At 40.9% G+C, this 15554-nt stretch overlaps 1 protein-coding gene across 2 annotated transcripts in view; it reads right to left on the bottom strand.

Annotated features, from left to right (window-relative positions):
* Positions 1-15554, bottom strand: part of Cacna2d3 (calcium voltage-gated channel auxiliary subunit alpha2delta 3) — an 877637-nt gene that overhangs the window by 282843 nt on the left and 579240 nt on the right. The window lies entirely within an intron of this gene.

Genomic DNA, 15554 nt, shown 5'->3' with positions numbered 1-15554 from the left:
GGATTGCTTAGCATCTTCTTCAGGAAATGCACTACCATTCTATCATGATATCAGACTTTATGGGAATTTTCCTTTCCAATCTGACCCAGCATAATTGGCTTGGCCTGAATAAGGATGGTAATTAGAAGCAGATAGCATTTATATTTTTTGGTGGAGAACTGAGTGCTAATGTTAAAGAAGCTTCATGGATCTAAATATTTTTCCTGGCCTCTCCCAATATCAAGTTTCTTTGGAGTCTACGTAAATTACGATGATGCCCTACCAGGAAAAAGAAAAAAATCACATTCCACACTTCATCCATAAACCATATCTTTAGCAAGAAAACCACTGTTAGGAACTTTTCCATCAGACCCAAGTACTATAGCATAAACAATATGCCTTAAGCAATCAACCATTTCCCAACATATTGCATATAAAAATAATGCATAGAGAAAGTGTGTTGCAGATATCTGGTTCATTCCTGAAGTTTTCCCTGTTCTTCCATCTAACATCAGTGACTGCTACTCAGTGGATAAAGCTGGCAACCATACAAATCAGTTGCTTCAGACCTGAACTTGATCACTCAGCTGAGTTTTTAAAAGGAAGGACAAACATGACAAGATTTTGGACACTCTTCTTGGTGCCATGATTGGCCTCATAGCCAGTATTCTTGGTTACTTCTCTGATTCTTGGGTCTTGTATAATTGTAGGAAAAGTGTAAAGGAGAGCAGGAGAAATAAACCTTAGAAAGTAGCTAATAGAGACAGAAGGCGAGGTGAAGTCTGGGTTGCTTGCTTAGCTTCTGTGAGTTCACACTAAGTACCAACCATGTGGCGGACACAGTTCTAGGTTCTAGGGTTACAACAAGACTTCGCCTTACATTGTAACAACTTATATTATTCTTGGTAAAAAATAAACAAGAAAATGATTTTTAAAGAGGGGGAAGGCACTTAATTAAAATAATGGTAAATGATCATGATTCCTGCAAAGGAAACTCACAGAGATCTGAGACAGAAAGTCAATGGGCCCAGAAAGGGTTGCATTTTAGCTGCGATGTAGAACATGGGCAATAGCCTCTCCCCAATTAAGGAGGAGGGCATCAAAGTAGTCATTCCAACTGAGAAGGAAAGGCCTGTAGAAGAGCCCAGAGAGCCCAGGGAAAGGGAAAAAGTATGGGGTGTTGAAGCAACTAAGAAATTACCAGTATGATATGGGGTGAGGTGGCACTGTAATCCCAGCAGCTCTGGAGGCTGAGGCAGAAAGATCACAAGTTCAAAGCCATCCTCAGCAAAAGCAAGGGGCTAAGCAACTCAGTGAATCCCTGTTTCTAAATAAAATACAAAATAGGGCAGGGGGTGTGGCTCAGTGGCTGAGTGCCCCCTGAGTTCAATCCCCAATACCTAGGATACCTACTCCCCCTCAAAAAAAAATTACCAACATGGCTGAAGTTCTGAGAGCAAGGCAGACTGGATGGTGATGGTGGGGTTCTATTGACCATGGTAAGACCCTTGGAAGCAATACACCAAAAAAGTACATCAAAAGCCAGGAAATGCAAAAAAACAATATAAAGATTAATTTCAAGGATTCCCTAAATGTCCATTATGTATCCAAAACCAGGTATGATTCCAACAGTGCCAAACCCTTTGAAAAATTCCCCCTATAGTTAACAGTGGGCAAAAGTATGATTAATTTTTATCTTAACAATGACATGGATGGTATTAAAACACCTTTGCTCTTTAGAATGCCACTATTTAGCTCCTCAAAGCATGGACACATGAATTCGGGCCTTCTTAATAGATGTAGCCAATGCATCATGAGGTTAGTGGTGATGGGCACTTGAAAGAATAGTACTGACACATGGAGAAGAGGAATCCACTGACTGTGCATGTAAGAAAGATGGCCTTGAGCAATGTGTGGGATATGTTGGAGACAATGCTACTCTTACCCAACAGCTACAAAGTGTAGATATTTTCAGATACTCTTGACCGTTAAGATCTCAATTCTATGAGAGTTCATACATCCAAGTATATATGTACACCTACCATGGTGCCCGGCTCTGTATTGCAGATGCTACAGTTAACCAGACACCATCCTCCTCAAGGAGTTTATCGTTCCGTGGTATAAACCATACATGTAGATTTCTTGATAGAAGACAGAAGTTCTAGGATGCTGCTCAATGTTAGGAAGCAGTATGAGAGCTCCATTATAGATTGGGGTCCATCTGAGGAAGTCAGGAAGCCTCTGTGTGGAGATGATAATGACATGGAGAGCATAGGATAAGCATAGAGCCTTCCAGATGGGATGAGAGGAAGACACTGTTTCTCGAAGCAGGAGCAGCATGTGCAGTGGTCTAAGTAAGAGAGAACATCAGGTTGGTTCTTGAGACCACATGAATATGTGACGAGGGCCAAGCTGAATGGGAGCATGGAATGAAGAAAGGCCACGTTGAAAGAAGCTATATGGAGTCTGGTTATCAACTTCTTCAAATGCTTGGGACTTAGGACCCCCTGGAAGGTTTTGACCCAGTGGTTATCGTACCATACTTTATTATCCTCTAATTTATAAGTTGACATTAAAAATAGCTCAACTGCAGGGAGCAGTGGTGCATGCCTGTAATCCCAGTAGCTAGGGAGGCTGAGGCAGGAGGATCACAAGTTCAAAGCCAGCCTCAGCAACTTAGCGAGGCTCTGAGCAACTCAGTGAGACTTTGTCTCTAAATTATATATAAAAGGGGCTGGGGATATGGCTCAGTGATCAAGTGTCCCTGGGTTCAATCCCCAATACTCCACTCCCCAAAAAATAGTTCAAGTGTTTATAAAGCTCTTTCAAACTAGGTTTTCTAATGCTTTTCAGAGGCAGAGAGAAAAAAAAATCATCTAACTTGATATCACCATGACCTTGCCCTGAAAAAGTGCAAGGACTGTGCTTCCCATTGATTTGATTCCTTCCATTGGAATACCAGGGGAGATTCATTGATAAAAGGTATGTTTGAACCCTGTCTTTCTTAAAGGAAGGACCCTTCATGTGGAAGCAAATGCTGCTTTTACAGTGGGCTCAGACAGAGAGAAGCAGGCTATGAGGTGAATACCCTGGCTTCACCTCGGGTCACTTTTCATTTGATCCCTTCAGAGAAGCAATCAATGACAAGAGTGTTTAATAGTCTGTTCCAACACCGAAAAGATGTTGCTATTCCAGGTTCTCTCATTAAACATAATGGACATTGATTTGAAAACATGTTCCCTTTCCCCGAATAAACTGTTGTCCGTATTTTTCCTCTTTTTGTTCAGAACAAGAGAGAATTTTCCCTGAGGAACTGGCACTGAGCATCATGTTTGGTTTGGACATCTAATGGGAGTGCACATCACCAGCAGAATATGGTTGGAAGGCGCCCCCGATTGCCATACCATTCACGAGTGGCTCTGAAAGCCACCAAGACAAGAGCAGGCAAAGGAAACTTGTAAACAGAAGCAGGTTAAGACCCTAAGGCAGGTGAAACAGTCTTGTCCACAACATCTTTGAGCTTTGGCCTCCGAGATGATACGCTTATACTTGGCACATCAATTCTTTTGGAATAAAAGACTTGAATATTTCACATGGAGAAAAATCTTGTGTACCACAAGAGAAGGGAAACTGGCAGCTTCCATCAAACCACAGGCTGATTCTCTGGGATTATTTTAATTGTTCTTCATGCTGGTAATAAGAGGAATGTGTTCATTTCCATCAAAACCATGTCAAAGCATGAGAATCAGCTCTGAGAACCTAAGCTGCCCAAATATCTGGGCCATGAAGAGGGAAAAAAAGCAATACAGATTTGGTTGTAGAGGCCAATATACCTCCCTTAATTTTCTGAAGGCACAGGGAGAGGGTTTCCTACCACCCATGCAGCCAGGATGGTATATGGAGGAAAGTCAAGGCGGGTAGAGGAATGGGGTGGGGTCAGGGGCTCACTTGTTGTGAAATCTTGGGCTAAAAAGAGGCTTTGACTCAGAGCACAGGTGAGAAGATATGCTCCTGAAGATTAATGCTAGAGCCTATTTGGGATGGAACTTGCAAAACCTTGCCCAGAAAAACAAAGGTCTAGAAATGCCAGCTCCTTCAGATTTCAAGCATTGTCTCTTATCCATACATCTTTCTTACAGAAACTGTTATGGACATTCCTGTCTGATCTATTTCTATCACATGATCCTTCCTGAAACACAGCTGATTAGATAAGAAGTAGACTTCAGGCCTCAGTGGAACCATGGGCCACAGTATATGATGCAATTTGCTCAGAAATGTAAATTCAGATATATAGAGTTCATCTCTGTTGGGTTTGAACCAGACATCACGAAAGGCCAGGACCTGGAGGAAACCATTTTTTTTTTTTTTTTGCACCAGGGATTGAACCCAGGGGGTGCTTAACCACTAAGCCACATCCCCAGCCCTGTTTTTGTATTTTATTTAGAGACAGGGCCTCGCTGAGTTGCTGAGGGCTTCACTGAGTTGCTGAGGTTGGCTTTGAACTTGTGATCCTTCTGCTTCAGCCTCTTGAATACCACCAAGGGATTACAGGTGTGTGCCACTGCACCTGGCTAGGAAACCATGTTTTACACACGACTGACCTGTTTTGTAAAGAATTTAAAAATTACAGCAGATGCTTGAGACAGTGCGGCTCCAGAAAGAGAAAACAAAGAGAGGGATCATTTGCTCTTAGCAATTGCCTACTCCTTTTACTCCCTCTCCCTGCTGAGGTGCCCCTGTATCCACCCAATCAATCTCTCCTAGTTTGAGTGGGTTCCTTTTCCTAGAGCTTGTGTTTTCTAAGAGGTGATATAAGTACATTTTAAATGACCTAAAGCAATAGCAAAATATAAGGCAGAGATATTATAAAACACTAACTTAGCCAAGCGTCGTGACACATGCTTGTAATTCCAGCAGTTTGGTAGGCTGAGGCAGGAGGATCGAGAGTTCAAACCAGCTTCAGCAACTTATCGAGGCCTTAAGCAATTCATTGAGAATCTGTTTCTAAATAAAATATGAAAAAGGGCTGGGGATGTGGCTCAGTGGTTGAGTGCCCATTGGTTCAATCCCTGGTACCTAATAATAATAATGATAATAATAATATGATTATTAGAGTAGCCTTTTGAACCTGACTTTCTAATACAGCCAATGACATAAGCTCCCAACTCCCATAATTATCTTTCCTAACTGGACCCAACCTTGATGTAAACACAAAGGTACAGCACACAATCCCCAGTAGCATATTCCCACACGGCCATTAAGAGAGATTGACCTGTGAGGACGTGGAATACCACCAAGGATCTGCAGTGACAAGAAGGAACCGAGAATTGCTTCAGAGCCTCCCTGGGCCCTCAGGAGGTAGTGAAGCAAATGGGATTCCATGATCCCTCTCCCCAGTATCTACCACAATAGTTCTGCTTCTCTGAATTTTATGCACTAAGGATCCATGGAAACATTTGACCAGAAAACGGGATCCTTTGCTTGAAATGAACACTGTGCTGACACCACCCGTGATCCCTGGGTCATGGATGGTTTTGGCTTCTACAGACAAGTTCTGTGAAGGACTCTATACTTCTCAGTTCTCCCTACATCAATTTCCTTAGGGACCGGTTTTGTCCTACTTAGTGAGAATCAGCCCGTCAATTAGTATCTCCATCTCACCTCTCAGTGTGGGGATGTGAACCAAACAGTCCTTTCTATCATCAACTTGGTATACATGCTGAAAGAGAAAGGGCTTATAAACATAAATGAAAGTCAGGGGACAGTAGAGGCAATGTAAAGACCCACCATGTAAAGAGCGCCTGCCTGGAAATAAAAGTCAACTAGTGACAAGGAACAAGTCAAAAGCATATGGAATCAAGCTGGGTGCAGTGCACAGCTGTAATCCCAGAGGCTTGGGAGGCTGAGGCAGGAGGATCACGAGTTCAAAACCAGCCTCAGAAACTTTGCAAGGCCTTAAGCAACTTAGTGAGATCTGGTGTCTAAATAAATTTATTTTAAAAAGGGCTGGGGATGTGGTTAAGTGGTTAACCACCCTGGGTTCAATCTTTGGTACCAATAAAATAAGGAGTATGGAATTCAGTCTAGCCTTGCCTCAAGAGAGAACTACAAAGACATCCTGGTTCTAAGAGTCAACACATACTCTTTTTGACTTTTGCTACTTTGAGTTGGGAGTTACCCCTTGTAAACAAAGAATACTGAACAATCCCGGGCTTATGGGTCTCACCCAATTCTCTATGGCAGAGAACAGAATCTGGTCTTTAATTCATTAGAGACCATTGCAAGTCACAGAAACACAAAAGCAGAAACAACAATCCCCAAATCCCTAAATCTCTTTCATATTTAGCCCTAAGCTTTTGCACTAGTACACAGACATCCATATAGAGTGTTAGAACATCGTTTCTAACGTTAGTATTTTTATACCATTGGTTTGTAGTTTTGTAACACTAACACTGAGGAGAATAGAAAAAAAAAGGTTGAGCTCAGAATTTTAAAAAATCATTTAATAGAGAAATCTAGCAGCAAATGGAAGAGGAAAATATTTGCATGGATGTAACTGGTACCCCAAATCAGGAAGACACTCATATTTTTAGCATCAGCCTCTCCTGGCAAAATATAAGTAATTATAATAGTAATCTGTTTCAATGGAAATAAAGTACTGTAATATTTATAGTCTGTGCCAGAGTTATAATGACTGTGGGGCCAGAAGTGAAGTGTCACAGCATGCTCCACATGTTTTTAACACGGTTTCTAAAGGCTCTGGAGGCTATTAAATTTAATGAACCCATCTGCTATGAAATAGAGGTCCCAACATAATCAGTTTCTACCAATGCCATGTAATGCCGATGGCATTATCTGTTCCAAACCCAGCAGGACTGTTTGTGTTTCTCTTTACGTGTGTCTTTTTGTTTTGAAGATGGCAACTTCTTTGATATGCAGCGGTGTCTAGGGAAAACACTGTACATTCAGTCTCCAAGCTCCAGCAACATTGCTTACCAGGCCTTCAGCCCCCTGAGAAATTGCTTCTAGGCTGTATGAGGTTGTAGCTTAACACAATCACCCAAATGACTCCTAAATGGCCCAGGTGCCATGCCTGGATGGGAAACCCAAGCAAATGTACCATTTATCAAATGCAAAGCATTTTCTCCAAGTTTAGACTTGGTGGGGGGTGAGGAGGAGGGAATACACGTCCAATTTGCAAATGCAACTAAATTGGTTTGGAAGTTCCTACAAATTGCCTCCCGAAATGCATTACTAGCAAATGGGAGGGGCAGCGGGGCTTGGTAATGAATTCTCATTATTTTAAATGGTCACATTCCTACTGTTTCTAAAAGATTTCTTTGCTTCCCTTCTGTGTGTCGCTGTGGTCTGTGCAAACCTCCTCTGGAGGGGGTTGATCAGGCTGTGGATGCTTCCTGGGTTAGATAGTGCTTGTATCCTGCAAAGCAAGTCGGGGTAGCAATCCCAAGCTGATTGAGTCCCAACCGCCACAGCACAAGTCATTTGCTTACCAAATGGAACAAATTCCATTGTTAATGATTTCTATTGCTCTGCACCTAAGAGATAATGACTGTGCATGACTTGTATTCAGATAAGAAGCCTATGAATTTCAGAATTCTGGTGTTTGCTGTTTTGTCAATTCATACATGAGATCTTATTAGATTAAACATAATTAATGTTGTTAACATTAATTCATTTATTTGGTCTTCATCAGGAAAGCAAATTGAATAGAACAGGCAAGCCAGAAACAGAATATTCTAACAGACTGATAGCAATAGGCCAGGAGGATGGTCCCTAAAAGGAAGTTTTGTCTGCCTGATTCTAGAACCAGGCTTGATCCAAAGCAGCTTTTGACTCTCATGTGCAAGAATCCAAATTCAGCTTCTGTTCACAGTTCAGCTTTTTGTTGAACTTGTCCAGACCTAGAACAGTATGAATCATTGTATAATTAATAAAAATAAAAAGAGCGCTGTACTAATAGGTCCCTTTAATCTATTCATTGAAGTCTTAAATCAATTACATGATTATATTTGTTGCTGCTGGATTCAACGATAATAACTGATGAGTCAAACAAGCAGGAATCCCTTTTGCCTTAACTACTCAGATAAGTAAGGAGAATGAAGACTTAACATCATATTAAGCAAACTTAAAGGATCAAGTGTTCTACTTCCTTAGTATTTGGTAGAAAGAAATCAGTAGCATCATAGGTCTTCTGATTCTGAAGAAATCAAAAACAATTTCAGACTATAATGTAAGGAAGAGATCCAGACTTCTGAAAACATCAGGGATGAGCAGAAACATTATGAGCTAGTATGGACACAGATGCTCTAAAACTTTATCTGAACAAAGAGGTGTTTTTTTCTCTCTTTTTGTTTGGTTTTCGTACCAGTGATTGAGGCCAGGGAGACTTAACCACTGAGCCAAATCACCCAGCCCCTTTTTGTATTTTGTTTAGAGATGGAGTCTTACTGAGTTGCTTAGCAGCTTGCTGAATTGCTGAGGCTGGCTTTGAACTCGCAATCCTCCTTCCTCAGTCTCCTGAGCCACTGGGATTATAGGCATGCACCACTGTACCCGGCATTATTTCTTATTTTGAAACAGGGTCTTGCTATGTTGCTTAGGACCTAAGTTGCTGAGGCTGGTTTTCAACTTATGATCTGCTGCTGCATCCAACTGGACAGAGAGTTTGCAGGAGGAGGTATGGGGGCATCTTCTTCTGGTCTTATCTCTCTTAACCAGAGCACAGGGACAGAAGCTGTTGTGGTACGCAGCATTCTAAAATGGCCATCACAATTTTTGCTCCAACAGGTACATTCCCATAAAATCCCTTCCCCTTCAGTGTACATGGGATACTGCTCCCATAATTAGATTACTAATCAGCTGACTTCAAGTTAATGAAAAGAGAGATTAGGCCAGGTAGGTCTCACCTGATGGAAGAAACTTTTAAAAAAAGGTGAATCACCCTAGAGAGACACTCTGGCTGGTCTAGAAAGCAAACAGCATTTCATTACTATGTCTAGGGGCCATACAGTAAGGAAATGCAGGCAATCTCTGAAAGTGGTTCCCAGTGAGTAAGAAAATGAGAACTTGGTCCTCAACTTCAGGGAACTAAATTCTGCCAACAATCTGAGGGAACTGGGAAGAGAATTCTGTACTGCAGAGGAAGCCTGCAGGTATTGCGGTATGAACTGATCAATACAATCAGTTATAGGTACAGGTTATAGACTATAGGAATAAGATTTTGATAAGTGAGATAACAGAAATGATAGGTAAATATGAGTGTGTAGGCCATAAGTTAACTAGAGTCTTAAGTAAGCATTAAATAAGTTACTAATACTGGTTATGTAAAGTAATTGCTGTGGTAACACTACCTGATCACAGTTCCCTCCTTGCTGGAGTAGAAAGGATGGAGTCACTATGGCTACATGAACAAACAGGTATGGTCATAGGGACTCCATCTCAGCTGTTCTAGACTCCACCTTAGTTTTTCTGTTACTGCTCCCGTGAAGAGACAGCTGCAGGACCCATTTATGAGAAAACAAAATGAAAACTGTTTGCAGCTAAATTCAAAAAAATATATTGTCTTCTGTACTTTGTACCCCACAAAATGTACTCAACCCAGGATATGGTGGTTTTGGTGATCTATATGATTTTGAAGTAGATTCTCGCCCCAGCGGACCACCTGCTTGACAGTTGTGTAACACCTGCTTAAACCCAAGATGTGGAGGCTGGGGATATAGCTCAGTTGGTAGAGTGTTTGCCTCGCATGCACAAGGCCCTAGGTTCAATACCCAGCACCACCAAAAAAAAAAAAAAAAGGAAAACCAAGATGCAGCCAGGAAATACTGCTCTCCCACAGAGCATCAATTTCTAGGGGTGACAGTCCCTGGCCAAGTAAATAAAGCTCTCTAATTTGTTTCAAATTTGGACTCTGAGTGTTTTCTGCGTGGTCTCCCTATAAAACAAGGAGACAACTCGTAACGACCTGCAAGCCACTAGCTAAGGTTCAGCCATCTATACTGAGACTCTAGACCCTTGAGATAACACTCTGTGTTGTCTAGAGCAGGGCCGACTGATTAACTGGCCATGGAGAATAAACACAGCTCTCTGGTGATGGTGAGTGTGTCTGTGGTCCTAGCTAAAAATCACAACTCTCAGACCCAATCGTGGCCCTCCATTTTTGTGTCTGGGAAGACCATTTTCCCTCCTGGAGCATAGAGCTCTGGGAAGCTACCAAGAAACAACAGGACAGGAAACAGATACTAACCCCCAAAAAGGAGAGTCTGTTTAAAAACTACCCATAGCCATGAACATAAATTCACACTAGATTTCCAGAAGGAAATAATGATAGGTAGTATATATTGCTTTATCACCATTTATAGATGTTCAGCTCTTTGAGGCAATTCTGGAAGGTAAGTTTCATCCCCATTTTATAATGCAGAGAACGACACAGATGTGAAGTGACTAGCTTCAGGTGACAGAGCTGACACGGAATAGATGTGCATCTCAAACCTAGGCTTTTGTTTTAACTCTAAAGTCAGTACTGTTAGCTCACAATCTAAGGTATGTGTCTAAATATAAAAAAAAAATCCAGCGTTACCAATAACACCAGATTATTAAAATGAAGTTTGTTTTACTCAGCTTTTTCACTCCTGTGACTAAAAGACCTAATGACTGGAACAATTATAGAGGGGGAAGAGTTTATCTGGGGGCTCACGGTTTCAGAGGTCTCTGTCCATAGACAGCAGGCTCCTTTCCTAGGGGCTCGAGGTGAGGCAGAACATCATGGCAAAAGAGTGTGGTGGAGGGAAGCAGCTCACATGAAGATCAAGAAGCAGAGAGAGACTCTAGACTCTCTAGATATAAAATATATACCCCAAAGGAATGTCCTCAATGCCCTATCTCCTCCAACCACATCCCACCTGCCTTTAATTACCACTCAATTAATCCCATCAGGGGGTTAATTCTCTGAATGGGTTAAGGCTTTCATAACCCGATCATTTCTCCTCCAAACCTTCTTGCATGGTCTCACACTTGAGCCTTTAGGGAGGAACCTCACATCCAAACCATAACAAGATTGGCCACCAGCTTCAATGTTAGGCACTCCAATCTCTTCTTCTTGCAAGATGGGTCACATTAGGGCAAAGATTGTTTGGGACAATCCTGTATGAGTCAGGACAGTGACAAGCTCAAGTCTTGATCTCCTATTCTGACCCCAAACCAGATGATGACAGATAGGTGGAGGGGTCCTGTAGAACCTAGGCCCAGAGGGGAACTTTGTAGAGATTGTGGCTTCCTGGTGAGAAGCAGCCATTGGAGCAGCCTTCTCCTCGGAACAGAGGAGGAAGGACCCTCACACATCCCCATGAACCCAATGTGCTTCTCAACTTTACTGAAATGAGAAAGACTCTCAGGAAATTCTACCCAGGGACTTATCTGTCAGTTCTATTTGCCAAGAGACAACAACAGATGCTTGGAATGCACAGCGACCATGCTATTTTGGGGGTAACCAGAATCTGAGGTTTAACCTTTATGAACATCAAAGGGTTCTTGGAGAGGTAAGATAAATGAGCTTTGTCTCCTTAGCTTACCAACTGTACTCAATAAGGAGCCCCTTAAAACATTATTTTATCTTAAAGTAAGTAAAGGTGATTATGACATAGACTATAAATTTCAAATAAAGGTTTACCAAAACACAAGAGTTCAGAGACAGCTCTGACCATTGGCCTTGACTCTTGCTGTCAGAGACTGTTTAGTGGAAAAGCTTGAGTAGTAGTGGTTTCTCCCTCTCTAATAATTGCCCCCATATAAACCCAGGCATGTATGTAATTAAATCAATACAATAATTGAGTTCAGTGATTAACATAATCTCAAGCAAGACACTGAATTAATATGAAGCTTTACTTCCTTATGAGCTTATGTTCAGCAGGAGCCTCAGGTCCTATCTCTTTAGCCAGGATATCATATATGAATGACAGACACATCCTTCTCTGCAGGTGTAGGATGGCATCTGCTTCTCATTACTGATGCTAATTTTGATGACCTGCTCAAGATGTTGTCAGGATTTTCCCACTATATACTATGCTAGACAGTGTAGACAGGATCTACTGTACACCCACACCCCCACAGTTAACACAAAATCTCTAGGAAAGCTCTTTGAGACCCCCCAAAATATCCTGCTCATCATCAAACACTCCCCCTAGATTTACCATCCATTGATAACCTTTGCCCTAAATTAGATTTTGCTAAAATGGTTACAAAATGGTGATTTTCTAACTCTCGATTTTCTAACTCTGGATGGCATGTCACACCGTGTTCTTGCCCACCCAGTTCTCCATTAAGTTCATCTGTTTGAGTTTTATTTACCTATTATCAGTAAGAGCACATCCATTTCTGTTTTATTCAACAGGTTATAATCCATTGTTGTCATTCTTCATTATGAGGTGTAGCTTGTCCCAGATTTGATCAAGAGAGTCCCTTTATGATGATTCCTCTGTCTGCCATGTCCTTTTGACATGACCACATTATTTTCAGGATATCCTTAGCTTCTGTTGCAAAATCCTCCAGTCTTTATCTTTTTTATTTTTTTGTGGGGGCAGGTTGCACTTTACCTAATCAAGCTCTGGCATTAGTAGTTTCTCTGAAGAATCCTGATTCCCTTTAGTGAAGGATAATCTGGGTCTCGGATGAGTTCATTGCTACTTGGGTGCCATAGCTTCTGGCTCCTTCCAAAGGACAGAATTGGGATTTCACTCTAAAACCTTCAATCCAGTCTAATCTCGTGGGAACCATCTGCCTTGTCTTTACTCATTTCCACAGTTGTTCAATCTCAAAATGCTCAAGAAAGAGGATTCAGAATTGCTAAACCCATATTACTACAAACGAAGCCAAAAGAAGTTTAAATTTATTTGCAGTTTGTTTTGTCCTCCATTGATTGAGGGGTAGACAGTGGATGTATTGTGTTCAAGATGTCTGAGACATTGGAATTTAATATTGTATATTACTAGATATCAAAGATTAATTCCAAAAGTTAGTTTCTTTTTTTGTTTTTTTTCCTTTTTCCCTCCCTTTTCTGGAATACTTTGTTATTCAATTGAAATACAATGGCATTTGTGGTCTTATTTGCATTTAATTTTTAGATTTTCCTTTATTCTTGCTATCTAATTTTAATTTTTGAATGCACAGAACACATGCTTTCAAATGTCAAAACTAAGCCAGAGGTGGGAGAACACATGTGTAATCCCAGAAACCCTGGAGATTGAGGTAGTCAGATCACAAATTCAAGGCCAGTCTCAGCAGTTTAGCAAGAACCTCAGCAACTTGGTGAGACACTCTCTCAAAATTTTAAAAAGGACTAGGAATTTAACTCAGTGGTTCAGTGCCTCTGGACTCAAATTCCATTACATTCCCCCACAATAATGGGAAAAAGTCATTCAGACCTGTGTCAATTCTTTCCCAATTCCTTTGCTTCTGTACCCCTCCCACTCCTTCTTATTCTTTTTTTTTTTTTTTTTTTTTTTTTGTCCCAGGGATTGAATGCAGAGGTTCTTAACCACTGAGCCACATTCCCAGCTCTTTTTAAAATATTTTATTTGGAGACAGGGTCTCCTGAGTTTCTGAGGCAGGCTTTGAACTCACAAGCCTCCTGCCTCAGCTTCCTGAGTTGCTGGGATTACAGGTGTGCACCACCATGCCCAGCTCCCTACCACATCTTATATGTGACTAATCCTATTGGTTTCTGATTTATCCTGCCTATCTTTCTGAGAAAACAAGCAGATACATATATAACTTCTTATTTACTCCTCTTTCTTATAAGAAAGGTAGCCTGCTATACTTACTTGGGCATTTTACTCCATCTACTTAGCAATGTATCCTGGAAATCATTCCTTATGAACCTATGGAGACCATTCTCACTCTTGGTTTTAACATTGACTCCACTAGGTGTAGCTTCCAGTTTATCTAATCCATCTTATGTTTGAACATTTAGGTAGCTTCCAATATGTGGGAATGACAAGCAATTCTTCAATGTACAAATCTGTCTGTATCTATGTTTTATATTGTTAGAGGTTCACCTTCAAGGTTAATTCTGAGTGGAATTTTCCAGGACAAAGGGCAAATGAAAATTCTCCCCACAATAATGCCCCGTTCTATGCTATAGTATGTACTAAAGCCTCTCTACCCCACAGCCTCACCAACACAATGCATCAATAAGTTTTTAATTTCTGCCAGTCTAAAGGGTGAGAAATAGTATTTTACTATAGTGTTATTTTTCTTACTGTGAATGAAGTTATGTAGTTTTTCAAATGTTTAAATACCATTTTTATTATCTTTTGTGAATTATCTTTTTGTGTCTTTTGCTCATTTTTTTTCTATGGTAATATTGGGGGTTTCCCATCAATTTTAAAAAGTTCTTTATATAATAGGATTTTTAATTCTTCCATGTTGCAAATATGTTCTCCCTTTTCATTTTGCTTAGATACCCTAAGGCATGTTTTGACTTGCAAAGTTGCTTTTATGTTTCGTTTTGTTTTTGTTTTAAGTAGTCAAAATTAATCCTTCTTCTTCTTGCCTCTAGATTCAGAAATCTTGGATAGAAGCCTTTTCCCAAATTGAGGGCACAAAGGAATTCACCCAGGTTTTCTTCTGGTGCTTGTATGGTTTAATTTTTTACCATTTATCTCAGGATTTCTTTCCTGGATAAGCTGTGAATATTAGAATTAATTTTCTTTTTCTCTAAATGGCTACCCAATTTCCACAAAGACATTTATTTATTGCAAAGCCCTTCATAGCCCCATTGATCTGAGATGCTGCCTTTATCATACACTAAATCCCTGTATGTAGTTTCATCAGTGTTTGGACCTTCTATTCTACTGATCTGTCTCTCTAGATCCTAGTACCAAAATGCTTGTTTATATCATGTTATAACATAAAATATTTATATTGATAAATAGAATGACCAATCTGACACTGGGTTTACATATAAAAACCAATGAGCAATTCAGTTGCTTCAGTACTAGTCAGCTGTACTCCTCTTCCTTCCGGATTTTTATGGCTCACTTGATCACAGCAAACAAGAGGAAAAACTATCACTGCTGTTGTTATTGTCACTATCGGTAATACAGGGCCACCACAAATGGGACAGCTTAGCTATTTTGTTTTTATGATTCAAAATCAAACTAGGATTAGACTCTCAAACTGATAAGAGTTCAAGGAATCCCCAGTTACCAAAGGGGTACTCTGCATTTACCTGTGGCCAGGTGCCTCTCCTTGGGGAAGGGGTGCACCTTCTTGACCAGGAGACACCCTTAGCTCGGAGGTCTTACTGTGTGTCTGAGGTAGCTAAGCTGCTGAGGCCTGGCTGGGGTCGAGGTGTCCCCAACATGGATTTCCATACACTGTTCCTGCCCTTGATTTGTCTGCAACTACCAGAAACATGGCAGGAACACAACATCCCAGTGAGAGAAAAGCTCGTCCCTGGCAGCCATCAAGATCCCTCCAAGGACAGCTGTGTCTGGGTTACAGTGATTAATGTGATGTTAATCCCAACAAAAATGACAGCAGAGGGGTCCTGCCAG

This window comes from Marmota monax, unplaced genomic scaffold (assembly GCF_021218885.2).
Source record: "Marmota monax isolate L192 unplaced genomic scaffold, Marmota_monax_Labrador192_F-V1.1 WCK01_AAM20220418_F8-fsc00042, whole genome shotgun sequence".
Taxonomy (NCBI): Eukaryota; Metazoa; Chordata; class Mammalia; order Rodentia; family Sciuridae; genus Marmota; species Marmota monax.
The sequence above is the reverse complement of the archived record's forward strand: the minus strand, read 5'-3'. Positions and strand labels throughout refer to the sequence as shown.